Below are 21,975 nucleotides of genomic sequence, written 5' to 3'. Positions count from 1 at the left end.
TCTCGAAATGCTGGCATCAACCCTCTTGGGTCCTCATTGTCTCCTCCACCTCACACCCCGACCCAACCTCCCACCAAGTCTTGCTGATTTTACCTCCTTGCTCTCTCAAATGTGTCTTCTCCTCCCCAACCCCACACGGCAGCCCTCAGTCAGCCATTGACGCATCCGTGCATCACACAGTCCTTGAACACTTAGAGTTCAAGGCATGGAAATATGAGAGGCACGGGGACTTTGGCCCCTTCCCTTTCCCTGAACTTGGGCCAGCCCTTCTCCAGCTTTACTGTGCACATCAGTCTCCAGGGAACTGGTTAAAAGGCCGATTCTGATGCTGCAGGTCTGGGTTGGGGCTCAAGACTCTGCATTTCCTAGAGGCTTCCAGGTGATGCCGATGCTGCCCGTCCCAGGACTACTCTTGGCCCTAGACTACACAGGGGGTTTGAGTCTTGCCAAACAGGATGAGCAGAGGGCCATGGAGGACCCAGGAAAGGGGTCTTTTGATCCAGTTGAGGTTAGCTCTTTCTCCTGGCTAAATGCAATAAACTCTTTTTTCCGTCAAATCCCCTGGTCCAGGACTGGGCTCTTTCCCCATTCATGGCTGGATCAGGGCATTTCCCATGATGCTTAGTGAGCTCCTGAGGCTTCATATCTTGGATACCTGAGGCTGTCACCCTGTGTCTGCTAAAGACAGCAGACACCCCTGCCTCCCCCACCTTCCTCTTTCATTGCATCCACCACCACCCCCCACCCCCAAAAGGTTTTTAACCAGCCAGGCCTCTCCCTCACCCCCAGCAGCACATTGTTGTTTTCCTGCTCCCAGGACTGTCTACCTCAATTTCTCTTTCTGAACTTCCTGAGGCTCCTGGGGCTGAGGACAAGGTCCAGCCCTTTTATGTTGTCCTCCTGTCCTGGTGCTCGCCACCTTCCGTGGTCCTCGTCACCTTCCAGGATCCCTGTTCCTGCCTTCCAGCCCAAATTCAAGAATTCATTCCAACCAAGAGGATACACCCTTTTCCTCCTGCTAGTGTGCTCTCCTCCTGCTGGGTTCTCAGCCGTAGAATGTCCTTCCCTGTTTATTTGACTGACCTCCAAGTTCTTAACAGAATTTTACAGTTTTCGTATCCATTTAATTCCATGCAAGCCCAGAAAGAAGGTACTATTTTGACCATTGACAGAAGATAAATCTGAGGCTCAGGGAGGCTACATCCTAGCCTACCTCAGGCCCCAGAGCTGGGAAGGAGTGGAGTGGAGATTGGAGCTGAGTCTTCAGTCCGTCCTTCCCTCAGCCCATTGTTGGTTGGTTTGATTGTCTGTTAACATTTCCCTGTGACCAGTGCTTTAATGGGGGGATACCAGGGGAGGTATCAGCCGAGAGAAGGGCATCTAGCAGTATTGCTGGGGATGGCAAGTACCAGCTGGACAGAGTGGAAGGTAGGCATCTCTTCCCAGTTTGTGTTCAGTGACATCGTATTTGTAGTTGTGAAATTGGCCCTGGTGGGAGTATTTACACCATGGAGATGGGAAGACCCTACATATCAGGGCTACTTTCCAGGAGACCAGGTGGTGAAAGGTTTACAAGCACACCATTGCACATGACCCAGGTCTAGGGAAACAGGGAAAGCCTCCTGGAGGTGCTTATGTCTGAGCCGAGCCTGGAAGGATGGGCAGAAGGTGGACAGGTGGGCAAGTATTGCCTTCACCTGGAATAATCTTCCACCCACCTACATCTCACACAGGAGTGAGCAAGAGCGTATGGTCTATTCTAGAAAGGAAGCAAGGAGTTTAAGGAAAGGAGGATGCTGGATGTTCTGGTTTGCTGAAGCTGCCATTATGCAAAATACCAGAAATCGATTGGCTTTTATAAAGAGGATTTATTAGGTTACAAATTTAAAGTTCCAAGGCCATAAAAATGTACAAACTAAGGCATCAACAAGAAGATACCATCACTGAAGAAAGACCGATGGCATCCGGAACACCTCTGTCAGCTGGAAGGCACATGGCTGGTGTCTCCTGGTCCTTTGCTCCCAGGTTCTGGTTTCAAATCCTCTGTCTATAAGCCTCTGTGCAGCCTTGCTTGTTCTCCCAGGTCATTTCTCTCTGAGCATCTGGGGGTCCTCTCTTAGCTACTCTGGGGCAAACTCTAGGCTTCATCTCTTAGCTTAGCATCGCCAAAAGTCCTTTTGTCCACATCTCCAAGCATCTCCAAGCATCTGTGACTGTGTTGACTCTTGAGCTCTCTTAAGTACTCCAGTGAACTAATTAAGACCCACCCTGAGTGGGCAGGGTCCCCACTTCCATGGAAATAATTTAATCAAAGGCCTCACCCACAGTTGGGTGAGTCACATCTCCATGGAAACACTCAATCAAAAGGTCCACTCAACAAGATTGGATAAAAGATCATGGGTCTTCTGGGGTTCATAACAGCTTCAAACCGGCACACTGGAAATGGTAAAGGGCCAGGCTGGAATGGTAGGTGGGATTCTGGTTTGAGGAAAGAGCAGATACAAGGGTAGTCTAGCCCTGTGTTGTGACCCTGGAGAAAGGGTTTAGAGTTTATCCTGCACACATCTGGGGGCTGGTGGAGGTTTGCATGCAGGGAGGGATGCAAGTGTATCATTAGGGGAGATCTCCCTGGTAGCAGTGTGGAGATTAGAGGGTGGCTTAGAGGGACCCATGAGGAGGCCATTGCACCAAATCTAAAGAAGCGATACTGAGGACGTGCCCTAAGACAGGAAGAAGGCTTGGGGATGGTGGGCAAACTGTCCAGCTGCAGACTGGCCACTGATGGGTGCCATGGGGCAGGGAGAGGCAAGTGTCTACAAGGAAGCCCAGATTTCAGGCTCAGGCATGTGGAGGCCAGTCACTCAAGATAGGAAACAGGGTCGTGGACTGATTTGGGGATAAGATGATGAGGTCAAGTTGGACACTGTGAAATACATTTGAGGCACCCATGGGCCATCCAGACAGAAGGTGGAAGGCAGAGGACATTGTCATCTAGAGCTCAGATGACAGGTCTGGGCTTGAGGTACACTGCTACGTCATCAGCTTAGGATAATAGACACCTCAATCAAGCCCTGAGAGGCACCAAGTTCAAGGGAGGTATTCCAGTTTGCTAACGCTGCTGTTTTGCAAAACACCAGAAATGGATTGGCTTTTATAAAGGGGGTTTATTTGGTTACAAAGTTACAGTCTTAAGGCCATAAAGTGTCCAAGGTAAGGCATCAGCAACAGGGTACCTTCACTGGAGAATGGCCGATGGCATCCTAAAACCTCTGTTAGCTGGGAAGGCACATCTGCTCCAGAGTTCCGGTTTCAAAAGAGCTTCCTCCCAGGATGTTCCTCTCTAGGCTGCAACAGCTCTTCAAAATGTCACTCTCAGTTTCTCTCCAAAATGTCAGTGTCAGCTTCCAACAGCCATCTTCAAAATGCCTCAGCTGCAGCTAGCAGCGAGCTCCTGTCTGAGCTTTTATAGGGCTCCAGTGAACTAATCAAGGCCCACGCTGAATGGGTGGGGCCACAGCTCCATGGAGACACTGAACCAATAGGTTTCAGCCTAATCAACACTGATACATCTGCCCACACAAGATTGCATCAAAGAATACAGCTTTTCCTGTGGGACACAGGAGGGTCGGAAGAGAGTGGCCAGTTGTTCACCACCAGTGCGGTGGGTTTTTCCCCCCTTTACTCCCCCTCTGTGCCAGTTTGAATGTATTATGTCCCCCAAACGCCATTATCTTTGATGTAATCTTGTATGGGTGGACCTATCAGTGTTAATTAGATTGTAATTCTTTTGAGTGTTTCCATGGAGATGTGCCCCACCCAACTGTGGGTGATGACACTGATTGGATAATTTCCATGGAGATGTGGCCCCGCCCATTCAGCATGAGCCTTGATTAGTTTACTAGAGCACTATATAAGCTCAGACAGGAGTGAGCTTGCTACAGCCAAGAGGGACACTTTGAAGAAAGCACAGGGGGTGCAGATGAGAGACATTTTGAAGATGACCATTGGAAGCAGACTCTTTCTCCAGACAAGCTAAGAGAGGACAAATACCCCAAGTGCAACTAAGAGTGACATTTTTTGAGGAACTGCAGCCTAGAGAGGAACATCCTGGGAGAAAGCCATTTGAAACCAGAACTTTGGAGCAGACGCCAGCCACGTGCCTTCTCCGCTAACAGAGGTTTTCCGGACACCATTGGCCATCCTCCAGTGAAGGTACCTGATTGCTGATGGACACGTTATGACCTTAAGACTGTAACTGTGTAACCAAATAAACCTCCTTTAATAAAAGCCAATCAGTCTCTGGTGTTTTGCATTCCAGCAGCATTAGCAAACCAGAACATCTTCTTAAAAAAAACATTGGAAATTCCCATTTCTGCTCTGATATGTAAAGAGCGTGGAAGTTGTCACTCACATTCTCACAACAAGAAAGAAGCTGCGTAAGATAATTGAGGTCACTGTCCAAGACAAACTGCTGCCCCCCAAATTGGAGAGAGGCAGAAACATTGAACCACAGCTACCACGAACAGAAACTAGGACCAGAAGTACCAGCTGGAACATTTAAACTGTAAATTGCTGGAGGCTCAAGATGGACCAGTTTGGGAGTCAAAAACACTAGGGGCCCAGCCTTGCCCCCCCAGTCCCCACACACTTTTGTGGGTTTTACCTCTGGAAACCTCACCAGGTTCCCATGATGAAGACTAGGAAGTCCTTTCCTGCTTCCAGCAAGGAGAGGGGGAAACACCTAGAACCTTTTAAAATACACCTGGAGCATTCTGTTCTTTGGGTTTTCTTTCACAAAGGCTAGCCCTGAAAGGAAACAACTTAATCAAATCTTACCAGACCTGGGGAAGGGCAATTAGTCAGTTCCAGCCCCTCTGTCTTCCTGAGCCACATAAAAGAAGAAATAAAAGAAGGCTAAGAAACTCTTTTGAATGTTGCAGCCCAGGGACTCTGGGCCACCAAACAAACAAAGCAAAAACCAAACAAAACCCAACCCAACCCAACAAAAGGAAAATCCAGTCACAGACTGGGACTCTAGCCCACCAAAACCGAAACCAAACAAAACCAACCCCCCCCCCACACACACAATGGGCATCAATCATAAGATTATAGACTGTTTCCCCTCTCCAATACCTCACCATCACATCAACCAGACTCCAGGATAACAACAGTGAATTACAACTGGGAGAGCTGCAAGTCCAAACTCCATTTAAAAGAGAGTTTTAGGGAAACCCAAAGACACCAGGGAAAACAAAAACAAGGACACTGGAGAAAATCTTAGCTTCTGACACCTCCAGCTACAGCAAATATTAAACAGCCCAGCTCCTAGCCAGGTAAACATAAAACCTCACACTAAAAGCCTATTTTCCCAAGTTCCTATTAACTCAAATATCATGTCCGGCTATATACAAAAAATTTTGAGACATTCTAAAAGGCAAGAAAAAACACAATCAGAGAAGTAGAGCAAGCATCAGAACCAGACTCGGATATGTCAGAGATCTGGGAATTATCAGATTGGGAATTTATAATAACTATGATGAATACGCTGAGGACTCTAATGGGAAAAATGGGCAACATGTGAGAACAGATGGGTACAGTTAAGGAGAGGAGTTGAAACTAACAAAGACTCAAAAGGAAATGCTAGAACTCAAAAACACTGCAATAGAGATGAAGCATGCTTCAGATGAACTCATCTAGCAGGCTTCAGACAGCTGAAGAAAGAGTCGGTGAGCTGGAAGATATGTCAACAGAAACCTCCCAACATGCAAAGCAAAAAATCTACCAAATAAAAAAAAAAAAAAAAAAGGAAGCGAGTTTCCAAAAACTCTGGGACAATAATAGAAGATGCAACATGCATGTGATGGGAATCTCAGAAGGAGAAGAGAGAAAGGAACAGAAAAAATATTGGAAGTAATAATGGCTGAGAATTTTCCAAAACTGATGACAGACAGCAAACTACAGATTGAGGAAGGTCAGAGAGCACCAAGCAGGACTCACACACACACACACACACACAATCGACACCTTGGTACCTCATCTTCAAACTGCAGAAAACCAAAGGCAAAGAGAAAATCTCAAAAGTAGCCAAAGGGGAAAAAACGCTCCCCTATAAAGCAATGAGGATTAGAATTACATCAGACTTCTCCTCAGAAGCCATGCAAGCAGGAAGAGAGCATTGACAGTGTTGAAAGAAAAAACCCATCAATGTGTAATTCTGTATCGAGCAAAATCATCCTTTGAAAGTGAAAGAAATGTGCTGGTTTGTATGTTTATGTCCCCCAGAAAAAGCCATATCCTTTAATGCTTGTGGGGGCAGACTAATTAGTGTGGATTGGGTTGGAACCTATTGGTTCAGTGTCCATGGAGATGTGACCCACCCAACTGTAGGTGATAACTCTGATTGGATAATTTCCATGGAGGTGTGGCCCCGCCCATTCCACCTGGGCCTTGTTTAGTTTACTGGAGCACTATACAAGCTCAGACAGAAGGAGCTCATAGCTAGCTGGAGCTGAGACAGACACTTTGAAGATGGCCGTTGGAAGCTGATGCAGACATTTTGGAGAATGCCATTTTGAAATGCAACCTGGGAGCAAGCAAATGCCAGCTATGTGCCTTCCCAGATAACAGAGGTTTTCCGGATGCCAAAGGCCTTTCTCCAGTGAAGGTACCCTTTGTTGATGGATGCTTTATGGCCTTAAGACTGTAACTGTGTAACCAAATAAACCCCCTTTTATAAAAGCCGATCCATTTCTGGTGTTTTGCATTCCGGCAGCATTAGCAAACTAGAACAAGAAATAAACACTTTCTCAGACAAACAAAAACTTAGGAAATGTCACCAGTAGACATGCCTTACAAGAAGTGTTAAAAGAAGTTCTTAGAAAGAAAATGATATAGGTCAGAAATTTAGATTTGCGTAAACAAAGGCAGAATATTCAAGAAGGAGTAAGTTAAGGCAAAATGAACTATTTAGTTTTCTTATTCTTAATTGATCCAATGGTGTTGGGGATTGGATCATGCCCTCCACAAAATTCATATTTAAGTCTTGATCTGTGCTCCTGTGGGTGTGAGCCCATTTATAAACAGGGCCTCTGAGAATGCCATTCTTAGTTAAGTTGTGGGCTCCTTTGTGAATGGGGTCTTTGGAGATCCTGTATAGATGAAGCCAAATTGAATCAGAGTGGGCCTTAATCCACAACTGGAGTCCTCGGAAGGCAGAGGAAATTTGGATGCCGTCAGTTAGAGAAAGCCACAGGAGGAGACCAAGGAGACCGATCACCGTGTGACAGGCAGAGATGCAAGCCAAGGAGCCCAAAGGATTGTGGTACATCAGCAAGGGAGGTGCAGGCTCCGGAGGAAGCAGGGCCTCTCGAGAGCTTGGTGTTGGACTTGCAGCTTCCCAAACCGGAGGACAATAAATTCCTGTGTGTAAGCGTCGTGTTTACCACGTTGTGTGGTAGCAGCCCTGGCAAACTAAGACAGACAGGTAACTGTTCAAAATCCTAATAGCAGCAATGTGTTGGGTGATACTAGCTTATGGAGAAGGGAAATGAATGACAGAAATATACTGGCTAGGAGGGAGGGATTGGAAATACTCCCAGTGCCAGCACCACTTGCAGAGCAGTAGAGTGCTATTTAAAGGGGACTGAGAGTAGTTGTAAATGTGTACCGCCAACCCTGGGGCAGCTACTAAAACAGTTTCAAAAAGAAGTACAATTAATATGTTAAGAGAGGAGAGAAAATGGAATCGTAAAATTGCTGAATTAAAACCAGACAAGGCCAAAAAAGAGGGGGCAATAAAAACAACACAGAACAAGTGCAACAGACATGAGGAACTGGTGGTTTGATGGGCTGAGCCCTCTACCACGGGACTTGCCCTTGGGAAGACTGTGGCTGCAAAGGAGAGGCTAGGCCTCCCTATAATTGTGCCTAAGAGCCTCCTCCCGAATGCCTCTTTGTTGCTCAGATGTGGCCCTGTCTCTCTAGCTAAGCCAACTTGAAAGGTGAAATCACTGCCCTCCCCCCTACGTGGGATCAGACACCCAGGGGAGTGAATGTCCCTGGCAACGTGGAATATGACTCCCGGGGAGGAACGTAGACCTGGCATCGTGGGATGGAGAACATCTTCTTGACCAGAAGGGGGATGTGAAAGGAAATGAAATAAGCTTCAGTGGCAGAGAGATTCCAAAAGGAGCCTAGCGGTCACTCTGGTGGGCACTCTTATCCACAATATAGACAACCCTTTTTAGGTTCTAATGAATTGGAATACCTAGCAGTAAATACCTGAAACTATCAAACTACAACCCAGAACCCATGAATCTTGAAGACGATTGTATAAAAATACAGCTTCTGAGGGGTGACAATGTGACTGGGAAAGCCATATGGACCACACTCCCCTTTGTCTGGTGTATAAATGGATGAGTAGAAAAATGGGGGCAAAAAAAAAAAGGCACCCAGTGTTCTTTTTTACTTTAATTGTTCCTTTTCACTTTAATTTTTATTTTTATTATTTTTATGTTTGTGGTAATGAAAATGTTGAAAAATTAATTTTGCTGATGAACACACAACTGTATAATGGTACTGTGAACAATTGAATGTACGCTTTGTATGACTGCATGGTATGTGAATGTATCTCAATAAAACTGAATAAAAAAAAGAGGGCAAGAAATAGAAAACAGTTACATATATGGTAAGTATTAATCAAAAATATCAATCATCACTCTAAAAGTGAGTGTTAGAAGGTCATTCTGGGGACGGCATTAGGTTTGGGGTCTCAGGGTAGGTGGCATTTGGTGGAGCCTCTGTGCCCTCCAGCCCCAAGGGCGAGACTCGGGGCGTGGTGCCCAGCCTTGCAGGAGGGACCTGAAGCTCTGTGCATGACCCCCGGTTTGGCTTGGCCCCGGCCTGTTGCAACAGTGTAATCACGGGGTACAGTGGGGTTCGGGCACTTTGTGGCTGGAGCCCCAGCTCTTCAGCCACACTGCCAAACCCCTTCCTCCTGCAGCTTTTGGCGTTACCCACCCACTGCTGTTGTAGTCTTCCCGTGCATCAGAAGTTTCCATTGCTCTCTATTTCCCTCACAGTGCAGGCTGGCACCATAGCCCATTGGGGAAAAAAGCAAGGGGAAAAAAAATCAATGCGGGTGATAAAGCCACTGTTGCACTTGAGAGCCTGGAAGAGTGTCACATGGCAAAGATTCTTATTGCTGAAGGTGCCAGAGATATTCCAGTTGGGGCAATTATCAGCATTACAGTTGAAAAGCCTGAGAATATTGAGGCCGTTACAAATTATACATTGGATTCCTCTGCAGCTCCCCCCCCACCATCAACCCCTGCTGCCACTGCTTCACCTCCTACAACTGCTCAGGCCCTGGTGGCACATAGGTCACCCACATGCAGGTGGTTCTCCCTGTCCTTTCTCCCACCGTGACCACAGACACAGTTCAGAGATGGGCGGAAAAAGTGGGTGAAAAGCTAAGTGAAGGGAACTTGGCAGAGATAGAGACCGACAAGGCCACTATAGCTTTTGAAGTTCAGGAAGAAGTTTACCTGGCAAAAAACAAGAGATGTTCCTCTAGGAGCCCCACTCTGTGTCATTGTAGAAAAAGAGGCAGATATGCCAGCATTTGCTGTCTGCAGGCCCACTGAAGTAACCGATTTAAAACCCCAAGCACCACCACCTACCCCACCCCGGTGGCCGCCGCTCCTCCAACTCCCCAACCTGTAGCTCCCACACCTTTAGCCACCCTCCAGCTACTTCTGCTGGACCAAAGGGAAGGGGTCATTAGCCCTCTTGCAAAGACATTGGCGGTAGAGAAAGGAATTGACCTTGCACAAACGAAAGCAGAATCATCAAGAAGGACAAGCTTCTTTTGTGCCTCCCAAAGGTGCTCCTGCCCCAGCAGTTGTTGCACCTCTCCCAGGTCCAGGCGAGGTGTCTTCATGGATACCCCCATCAGCAGCAGCCACCGAGTTACTGCACAGCGGTTAATGCAGCCTAAGCAAGCCACACCTCATTATTACCTTTCTATTGATGTAAATATGGGAGAAGTTTTGTGGGTATGGAAAGAGCTTAATCAGACGTTAGAAGAGAGCAACAAAATTTCTGCCAATGACTTCATCATAAAAGCCTCAGCTTTTGCATGTTTAAAAGTTCCCAAAGCAGACCCCCCTGAGGAGCTGGGGGAGGATGCAGGGGTGTTGGACTTCCTCACCTGGATTGTTGCTGATGGTCTCACGAACACGGGACTGACGACTTGGTATGCTGAGATCTCTGTCTTGGGGCTTGCCCCCACGAAGCTCGTTACCGCAAAGGAGAGGCTAAACTTACTTATATTTGTGCCTAAGAGTCTCTCCCTGAGTGCCTCTTTGTTGCTCAGATGTGGCCTCTCTCTTTAACTAAGCCACCTTGAAAGGTGAACTCACTGCCCTCCCCTCTACATGGGACCTGACTCCCAGGGGTGTAAATCTCCCTGGCAAGGCGGGATATGACTCCCGGGGATGAATCTGGACCCAGTATCGTGGGATTGAGAACATCTTGACCCAAAGGGGGATGCGAAATGAAATAAAGTTTCAGTGGCTGAGAGATTTCAAATGGAGTCGAGAGGTCACTCTGGTGGACATTCTTATGCACTATATAGATAACACTTTTTAGGTTTTAATGTATTGAAATAGCTAGAAGTAAATACCTGAAACTTTCTAACTCCAACCCAGTAGCCTTGACTCTTGAAGACAATTGTATAACAATGTAGATCACAAGGAGTGACAGTGTGATTGTGAAAACCCTGTGGATCACACTCCCTTTATCCAGTGTATGGATGGATGAGTAGAAAAATGGGGACAAAACCTAAATGAAAAATAGGGTGGGATGGGGGAGTGGTGAAATGTTTTAGGTGTTCTTTTTTGCTTTTATTTTTATTTCTTTTGGAATAAGGAAAATGTTCAAAAATAGATTGGGGTGATGAATGCACAGCTATATGATGGTACTGTGAACAGCTGATTGTACACTATGGATGATTGTATGGTATGTGAATATATCTCAATAAAACTGATTTTTAAAAAAAAAGTTCCTGAAGCAAATTCTTCTTGGCTGGACACAGACATAAGACAGAATCACTGAGTTGCCCTCAGTACTCCTGCAGGACTTATCATGCTTACTGCATTTAATGCATATATAAGAGGACTGGAAACCATTGTGAAAGATGCTGTTTCTTTAGCAACCAGAGCTCAAGAGGGTAAACTAAGACAACGTGCATTCCAGGGTGGCACTTTTACAATCTCTAATTTAGGAATGTTTGGAATTAAGAAATTCTCTGCTATCATTAACTCACCTCAAGCATGTATTTTGGCAATTGGTGCTTCAGAGGATAGACTGGTTCCAGCAGATAATGAAGAAGGATTTGGTGTGGCTAGCATGATGTCTCTTACACTCTGTTGTGATCTTCGAGTTGTGGCTGGAGCAGTTGGAGCACAGTGGCTTGCTGAGTTTAGAAAGTACCTTGAAAAGCCTATCACCATGTTATCTTTAATCCAAGAATTTAGACTCTCCTTGGTCACATTGGTTCACCCTCATCAAGATCTTTATATGTTATTAAACATGCGGTTCTTTTTTTTTTATTGAATTCAGTTTTATTGAAATATATTCACATACTATACAGTCATCCATGGTGTACAATCAGCTGCTCACAGTACCATCATACAGTTATGCATTCATCACCACAATCTATTTTTTAACATTTTCCTTACATCAGAAAGAATCAGTATAAGAATAAAAAATAAAAGTAAAAAAGAACACCCAAATCATCCCCCCATCCCACCCTATTTTTCATTTAGTTTTTGTCCCTATTTTTCTACTCATGCATCCATACACTAGATAAAGGGAGTGTGATCCACAGGGTTTTCACAATCACACTGTCACCCCTTGTAATCTACATTGTTATACAGTCATCTACAGGAGTCCAGGCTACTGGGTTGGAGTTTGATAGTTTCAGGTATTTACTTCTAGCTATTCCAATGCATTAAAACCTAAGAGATGTTATCTATATAGAGCATAAGAATGTTCACCAGAGTGACCTCTAGACTCCATTTGAAATGTCTAAGCCACTGAAACTTTATTTCGTTTCATTTTGCATCCCCCTTTTGGTCAAGAAAATGCTCTCAATCCCACGATGCCAGGTCCAGGTTCATCCCCAGGAGTCATATCCTGTGTTGCCAGGGAGATTTACACCCCTGGGAGTAGGGTCCCAAGTAGGGGGGAAGGCAGTCAGTTCACCTGCCGAAGTGGCTTAGCTAGAGAGAGAGAGAGAGGGAGGGCCACGTCTGAGCAACAAAGAGTTACTCAGGGGGAGACTCTTAGGCACAATTATATGCAAGTTTAGCCTCTCCTTTGCAGTAACGAGCTTCATAAGGGCAAGTCCCATGACAGAGGGCTCAGCACATCAAAAAACATGTGGTTCTTTTCATTTTAAAGTTAACCAATTATTTTTATTATTGAGTTGTCCAGATAAGTTATTTGTAATGGGCATTACAGACTTCTTTTTTTAATGTCAATTACACCCAAATACTGTGCACATTGAATAATTAAGTACCAGATTTTAAGCTCTGTGTTCCTACTGAAGGGACATGTGGCCTGGCCCTTTGGTGGTGAGTACTTCCACTAGGAAATGTGGGACAGGCAGAATTGTGGTTCCCTGTTGAGACAGGTACATAAACATAACTTGGGTGAAGCCTTAAAGCTCTGCAATTTAATTGCTTAAAATGTTTTGCTGGGTTTACAAAAAACAGAAGTCAGGAAAATTAGTTCTCTTAGAAAAAGAGTTTGAATTGAAGATTTATCTTGGAATTTAACCCCTGTTTAAATTTTTCTGTATATGATTTATCAGGGATGGGGAGGATATAGAACATCAGGGAAAATAACTGAAATTTCAAAAGTCAACATTTTCTTAGACCTTTTCAACCATGTTATTTATTCTTCTATGAATCCCTAAAATGTTTCATCTCCTCTTGAGATGAAGATATAATGACCTATAAATCAGATACTTGGTATAAGTGAGAATTTGTGTGGGTACTTATTTACACAGCTTAAATGTCTAACTCTGAGTGTAGACTTCTACAATTACCTCCAAATAACATAATATGCTTGTGAAATTTAACAGAGTGAAGTGTGAAAATAGAATCCTTAGTCCAAGAGTAACTGGTGGTTACTTTCAAATGAATTTAACAATCAGAATTATTTCTCGGAAAACCATGGAACAAGTGTATATATAGAAAATGGTTACCAAGAGCTGGATATGTGCCAAAGTCCATTTACTACTAAGTCCTGTCTGAAAGAACAGGGAGAGAGATGCATTGCTGCACAGTTTGGACTGCTAAAAGATCATGCCCAAAACAAAGTGGTCATTTCTACTTGGATAAATAGAAAATGGAAAAGAGAAAATGTTCAATATGTATAAAAGTTGTTCTGCATCTTTCCGCCCCAGGGTTGTCTTGTGTAAGATAAGAAAGGTGATGGAGAGAAATTTTTTTAGGTTGTTAACTTATCTTAATGGCTTAAATACTTTTTTCTTATGATTTGCCTTTCTTTTGGGGGGAGGGAGGAGATGATGTTTAGGATGATAATAATTGGGAACATTATTACAGTTGCAGACTTTCTATCAAATTGATGTGTTTTAATAAATGTTTGGAATTGTTTATGACTGAAATAAAATTGACTGGTGCTTCCTTGTATATGCCAAAAAAAAAAAAAAAAAACAAAACACCAATTAAAAGACAGAGACTGACAAAGTTGATTAAAAAAAAATAAACCCAACCCTACGCTGTCTACAAGAAATCCACCCTAAAAATAAAGGCACAGATAGCTCGAAAGTGAAGGGGTGGAGAGGATTACAGAAAGATGGTGGAGCAGAAAGCTCCACCACAACCACTATTTAACTTAAGGAACTGTCTGAATCAACTGCTTTGGAACTCCGGAGTCTAGTGGAACGGTTTCAGGACCCAGGGAAGACCTAGTGAAGAGGTTGGTGAATTGTAATAATATTGGTGAATTTCACCTTCTGTGTAGCAGATACTCTCCTCTATCTCCCAGCTGCTTGGCAGGCAGCTGTGGGAACTGTAGCCTGTATTCCTGGTGTGCCATGCTGGTGCCGGGGTGGACAGTAAGGACCCAATCTTCCAAGAACTGGGAGTGTGCAGTTTGATTGCTGATTGCTGCTTTTGATTGTAGGGGTGGGGGGCAGCATGGAGGATGGCCACTGTTTCAACCCCCCTCAGGCAGAAGCAGCAAAAGAGTCTTAAAGAGACAGCTCCCTCTTTTCTTGTTATTTTTTTCTTTTTTAATCTTACCTTTCCCCATTAAGGAGCAAAAATAGTGTGGAAAAGTAAAAAAACTGGTGGCTTCAGCCCTTGACAAGAAAAAAGTCTAGCACTCCCAGAGGAGAGGGAGAATTAGATTTCCCAAATTAAAACAACAGAATACTCAGAATGTCCAGTTCTCAAGAAAAAACATGTACAAAAAACACAAAGAAACAGGAAGGTATGGCCCATTCTTAGGGGAAAAAAAAGAAACAGAATTTGGTAGAAATCATCCTTGAGGGGGCTCATACATTGGCATATTAGTCAAAGACATTAAATCAACTGTCTTAACCTTGTTCAATAAGCTAAAGGGAACAATGGACACAGAACTAAAGGAAATCAGGAAAACTCTGTCTAAATAAAATAAAGAGACAGAAATTATAAAAAGGAATCAAACAAAAAATATTAGAGCTGAAAAGTACAATAATTGGAAATGAAAAACTCATTACAGGGATTGAACAGCAGATTTGAGCAGGATGAAGGAAAGATCAGCAAACTTGAAGACAAGACCATTGGAATTATCCACTGTGAGGAGCAAAAAGAAAAGAATGAAGAAAAATCAACAGAGCTGGAGGGACCTTTGAGACACTATTAAACATACTACATATTCACCATAGGAGTACCAGAAGGACAAGAGAGAGAGAAAGGGGCAGAAAAAGTGTTTTAGGAATAATGGTCCAAAACTCTCCAAATCAGATGAATGACAAGAATACACACACCCAAGAAGCTCAATGAACTCCCAGCAGGATAAACACAGAGATCTACACCAAGAGATGTTACAGTGAAATTGTCCCAAAGCAAAGAGGATTTTGAAAACAGCGAGAGGAGCGACTTGTCAAATACAAGTGATCCTCAATAAGGTTAACAGTGGATTTCTCATCAGAAACCATGGAGGCCAGAAGGGAGTGATATGACATATTTAAAGTCTTCAAAGGAAAAAAAAAAAAAAAACCTGTCAATTGAGAATTCTATGTCAAGCAAAACTATCCTTCAAGAATGATGGAGAGATTAAGACATTCACACTTTTAAAGACATATACACTTACGATGTAAACAAACGTAAAAGGATGGAAAAAATATTGTAATGGAAAAATAAAAAATACACTTGTTTTATAGTTTGTTTTTGCCCTTTTTTAACTTCTTATTTTGAAATGATTTTAAACTTACAGGACAGTGGCAAAAATAGTACAACCTCCATACAGAAAAATCCAACATAGCCCCATGCCCCTCATACTCAAATCCACCAATTTTAACATTTGCCATATCATTCTAGCCATTATCTATCTATCTATCTATATATATGCCTATTTTCTGAACATTTGAGAGCAGGTTGCATACATCATATTCCTGACCATAAAAAAAAAGAAAAAAAGAAAAAAGAAAAAGAAAAAGGAAAAGAAAGAAAGATAATGCCTTTCCCAGTCTTTGCACATTGACCTGTGCGAGTGCTGTCCTTCAGAACTTACCCATAAAATGAGTTTGTAGAATAGTCCTGGGGTAAAGTGTAGAGGACTTCCTGATCCTTTCTGTGCATTCCTCTTATGTAGGACATGTACACGTGGTCTTAAGGATTCCCCCGTTTACATGTATACAAGTGTCCCCCCTTCCATAGGTAAAGGTTTCCCCAAGGTCCTGGACACTGCACTCTCCTACAGCCAGATTCCCTTGCCCCAAGCAGGACAACTTGACTGCTCTCCCTCAGAGTTCTGTAGGAGGACGTGGTGGGCCACCATCGAGATGTAGGACAAGTTCTGGAATGGTGAGTCCCTCTGTCCACCACCAGACAGACTGAGCCAGACATGCATGCTCCCAATATGTGCATGAGGGTCCCTCTGCTTCCTCTGGAACTGGGAACAAGTATCTGCACTGGAAGTATGGACCGGTTCTGAGCCGAGCCAGTGATGGGATGGGGGAAGAGCCAGTCAGGGTGCCATGAGATGCTACCACTTTTAAGTTGCCTTTTATATTGATAAAAGTTTCATTTCAGCAAGAAGGGATAACAATTATAATCATATAGGCACCTGTTCTAGTTTGCTAATGCTGCCAAAATGCAAAACACCAGAGATGGATTGGCTTTTATAAAAGGGGGTTTATTTGGTTACACAGTTACAGTCTTATGACCGTAAAGTGTCCAAGGTAACACATCAGCAATCGGGTACCTTCACTGGAGGATGGCCAACGATGTCCAGAAAACCTCTGTTAGCTGGGAAGGCACATGGCTGGCGTCTGCTCCAAAGTTCTGGTTTCAAAATGGCTTTCTCCCAGGATGTTCCCCCTCTAGGCTGCAGTTCCTCAAAAATGTCACTCTTAGTTGCACTTGGGGTATTTGTCCTCTCTCAGCTTCTCCAGAGCAAGAGTCCGCTTTTAAGGGCCATCTTCAAACTGTCTCTCATCTACAGCTCCTGTGCTTTCTTCAAAGTGTCCCTCTTGGCTGTAGCTCCTCTTCAAAATGTCACTCACAGCTGCACTGAGTTCCCTCTGCCTGTCAGCTCATTTATATGGCTCCACTGATGAAGGCCCACCCTGAATGGGTGGGGCCATGCCTCCATGGAAATAGCTAATCAGAATCATCACCTACAGTTGGGTGGGGCACATCTCCAAAGAAACACTCAAAGAAATCTAATCAACACTGATAATGTCTGCCTACACAAGATTATATCAAAGATAATGGCATTTGGGGGACATAATACATTCAAACTGGCACAGCACCTAACAACAGAGCCCCAAAATATTTGAAGCAAAAATTGACAAAGAGAGAAATCAATAGTTCTACAAAAATATCTGGAGACTTCAATACACCACTTTCAATAACTGAAGATCAATAGAGAAATAAGATAGACGTTCAATCAAGAAATAGAAGACTTGAACCAATTACACCTAGTGGACATATATAGAAACCTTCACCCAACAGCAGCAGAATACGCATTCTTCTCAAGTACACATGTGTTCCAGTTTGTTAATGCTGCTGGAATGCAAAACACCAGAAATGGGTTGGCTTTTATAAAAGGGGGGTTTATTTGGTTACACAGTTATAGTCTTAAGGCCATAAAGTGTCCATCAACAAAGGGTACCTTCACTGGAGAAAGGCCATTGGCACCCAGAAAACCTCTGTTAGCTGGGAAGGCACATGGCTAGCATCTGCTTGCTCCCAGGTTGCATTTCAAAATGGCCTTCTCTAAAATGTCTACATCAGCTTCTGACAGCCATCTTCAAAATGTCTGATTCAGCTCCAGCTAGCTCCAGCTCCTTCTGTCTGAGCTTATATAGTGCTCCAGTAAACTAAACAAGGCCCACACTGAATGGGCGGGGCCACGCCTCCATTGAAATTATCCAATCAGAGTTATCACCTACAGTTGGGTGGGTCACATCTCCATGGTCACTGAACCAATAGGTTCCAACCCAATCCACACTAATACATCTGCCCCCACAAGAATGCATTAAAAAATATGGCTTTTTCTGGGGTACATAAATATACAAACTGGCACAACATGGATCCTTCTTCAGGATATATCACATGTGAGGCCACAAATAATCTTATTAAATTTACAAAGATTGAGGTGCCTAAGAGTCTCCCCCTGAGTACCTCTTTGTTGCTCAGATGTGGCCCTCTCTCTCTCCAACTGAGCCATCTTGACAGGTGAACTTGCTGCCCTCCCCCCTACGTGGGACCCGACTTCCAGGGGTGTAAATCTCCCTGGCAACGCAGAGTATGACTCCCGGGGATGAATGTGGACCCAGCATCGTGGGACTGAGAGTATCTTCTTGACCAAAAGGGGGATGCAAAATAAGACGAAATAGTTTCAGTGGCTGAGAGATTCCAAATGGAGTTGAGAGGTCACTCTGGTGGACATTCTTATGCACTATATAGATAACACCTCTTAGGCTTTAATGTATTGGAATAGCTAGAAGTAAATACCTGAAACTACCAAACTCCAACCCAGCAGTCTGGACTCCTGAAGACAATTATATAATAATGTAGATTACAAGGGGTGACAGTGTGATTGTGAAGACCTTGTGGAACACACCCCCTTTATCTAGTGTATGGATGAGTGGAGGAATGGGGATAAAAACTAAAGGACAAATGGGGTGGGATGGGGGGATGATTTGGGTGTTTTTTTTCACTTTTATTTTTTTATTCTTGTTCTGGTTCTTTCTGATGTAAGGAAAATGTTCAGAGATAGATTGTGGTGATGAACGCATAACTATGTTATCATACTGTGGACAGTGGATTGTATATCATGGATGATTGTATGGTGTGTGAATGTATTTCAATAAAACTGAATTTAATAAAAAAACAAAACAAAACAAAAAAACCTTAGGTGAAGGAGTTAGCCATGCAAGTAACTGGAGGAAACCCTTTCTACACAGGAGGAAGCAGGCATACAAACGCAGCCCTAGGTGTGCCTGGTGGTTTCACAGAGCAGCAAGGAGGCTAGTATGGCTGGAACAGAATAAACTGGGGAGAGAGTCCTGCCTCTCCCCAACCCCTTCCCCAAGTCATTCTTTCTCATACCACCCTTTGCGCTTTCTTCATTGTTCTTATAAATTGTTATTATTTTATTTAGTTGGATGTTTGGATGTTTGCTTATTTATTGTGTTTCCTCCACTAGCCTAAGACCCTTGGAAGCAGAGAACCTGTTGGTCTTGTTTGGTGCTTATCATAGAGCCTGGAACAAAGAATGGACTTAATAAACATTGGATGAATCAATGAATTAAAAAAAAAAAAATTTTACAAAGATTGAAATCACACAAAGTATTTTCTCTGACCACAATGGAATGAAGCTAAATATTAATGACAGAAGGAAAGCTGGAAAATTTACAAATATGTGGAAATTAAACAACACATTTTTTAAACAAACAATGGGGCAAAGTAGAAATCACAAGGGAAATGAGAAAATTCTTAGAGATGAATAAAAATGAAAAAACACAACTGTTGGCGATTGAATTATGTACCCCAGAAAAACATGGTCTCAATCTTAATGCATACCATTGGGTGTGAGCCCATTGTAAACAGGACTTCTAATAAGGCACTTCACTTAAGATGTGACCCAACAGAATCATGTTGGGCTTTAATCCGGATTACTAAAGTCCTTTATAAGCAGAGTGAAAGTGTCAGTTGGAGAGAGAAGCCCAGGGAGCAGCCAGAAGCTGTAAGTCAACAGAACCTGGAAGAAAAAGAAGACATTGCCATGTGCATTGCCATGTGTTCTAGTTTGCTAATGCTGCCTTTTTGCAAAACACCAGAAATGGATTAGCTTTTATAATGGGTATTTATTTGGTTACAAAGTTACAGTCTTAAGGTCATAAAGTGTCCAAGGTAATGCATCAAAAATTGGGTGCCTTCACTGGAGGATGGCCAATGGCATCCGGAAAACCTCTGTTAGCTGGGAATGCACTTGGCTGGCATCTGCTCCAGAGTTCTGGTTTCAAAATTGTTTTCTCCCAGGACATTCCTCTCTAGGCTGCAGCTCCTCAAAAATGTCTCTCTTAGTTGCTCTTGGGGCATTTGTCCTCTCTTAGGTTCTCTGGAGCAAAAGTTGGCTTTCAAAGGCCATCTCCAAAATGTCTCTGTAAACTGCAGCTCCTCTCTCAGCTCCTGTGAGTTCTTCAAAGTGTCCCTCTTGGTTGTAGCAAGCTCGCCCCTTCTATCTGAGCTTATATAGTGCTCTAGTAAACTAATCAAGGCTCACGCTGAATGGGCAGGGCCACACCTCCATGGAAATTATCAGATCAGAGTCATCAACCACAGTTGGGTGGGTTGCATCTCCATGGAAACACTCAAAGAATTACAATCTAAACAACACTAACACTTCTGCCCACACAAGATTGCATCAAAGATAATGGTGTTTTGGGGGACATAATACATCCAATACTGTCACACCATGTGACCGTAAACCCTAGGACCAAGGGTTGCCAGCAACTGGCCCCAGGATGCCACAGTCTTTGGGGAGAAAGCATCACCTTCCTGATGCCTCAATTTTGGATTTCTCCTAGCCTCAAAACTGTGAGCCAATAGATTTCCATTTTTTAAAGCCACTCCATTTGTTTTAGCAGCTGGGAAACTAAAACAACAATATACCAAAATTATGGGATGCAGCAAAGGCAGTGCTCGGGGGAAATTTATAGTTGTAAGTGCCTACATTAAAAAAGGAAAAGATCATAAATCAATAACTTAACCTCATCCTAGTGGAACTAGAAAAAGAAGAGCAAACTAAACCCAAAGTAAGCAGAAGGAAGGAAATAGCAAAGATGAGAGCAGAAATATACGAAATAGAGAATAGAAAAACAATAGAATCAATGAATTCAAAAGTTGGTTTTTTGAAAAGATCAATAAAATTGACAACCCTTTGGCAAAGCTGTCCAAGAAACAAAGAAGGGTGACTCAAATAACTAAAATCAGGAAAGTATGGACATTACTACATACTAACGGAAATAAAAAGGACTCTAAGAGAATAGTATGAACAATTGTACACCAATAAATTAGAGAAAATAGATGAAATTGATAAATTCCCACAAACATACAAATTCCCTAAACTGACTCAAGAAGAAATAGAAGATTTCAACATACCTATAACAAGTAAGAGATTGAACCAGTAATAAAAAAAATCACCCAATCAGAAAAGTTCAGGACTAGATTCCTTTCCTGCTGAATTCTACCAAAAATTTAAATAAGAATTAGCACCAGTCCTTCTCTAACTCTTCCAAAAAATAGAGGAGAGAATACTTCCTAACTTAAAATATGAGGCCAAAATTACTGTAATACCAAAGCCAGATAAGCACAGCACACAAAAAAGAAAATAACAGCCACAAAAATCCTCAACAAAATAGTGTCAAATAGAATCAAACAGTATATTAAGAGGATTACACATAATGACTGAGGGAGATTTATTCCAGGAATGCAAGACTGGCTCAACATGAGAAAATCAACCAAGGTAATACATCACATTAATAGAATGAAGGAAAAGAATGACATAATCATCTCAATTGATGCAGAAAAGACATTTGACAAAATCCAATACCCCTTCATGATTCAAACACACAGAAAACCAGGAATAAAGGGAACTTTCTTAACATGATAAAGGTCATTTATGAGAAAGCCACAGCAAACAACATACTCAAAGGTGAAAAACTGAAAACTTTCCCCTTAATATCAGGAACAAGACAAGGATGTCCACTGTCACCACTGTTATTCAACATTGTACTAGAAGTTATAGTCAGAGAAATTAGGGAAGAAAAAGAAATAAAAGACATCCAAGTCAGAAAGGAAGAAATAAAACTATCCCCATTTACAGACAGCATGATCCTGTATATAGAAAATCAGAAAGAATCCACAGGACAGCTACTAGAATTAATAAGTGAATTCAGCAATATTGCGGTTTACAAGATTAACACACAAAAATCACTTGGATTTCTTTACACCAGTAAAGGAAATTAAGAAAGTGAGACCATTTACAATAGGATCTAAAAAATAAAACACCTATGGATAAATTTAACTTAGGCAGTGAAAGACTTGTTCACTGAAAACTACAAAACTTTGCTGAAAGAAATTAAGAAAACCTAGATAAATGGTGAGACATTCTGTGTTCATAGATTGGAGGACTTAATATTATTAAGATAGCAATACTACCTAA

The sequence above is a fragment of the Choloepus didactylus genome, chromosome 8 (assembly GCF_015220235.1).
Source record: "Choloepus didactylus isolate mChoDid1 chromosome 8, mChoDid1.pri, whole genome shotgun sequence".
Lineage (NCBI taxonomy): Eukaryota > Metazoa > Chordata > Mammalia > Pilosa > Megalonychidae > Choloepus > Choloepus didactylus.
The sequence above is the reverse complement of the archived record's forward strand: the minus strand, read 5'-3'. Positions refer to the sequence as shown.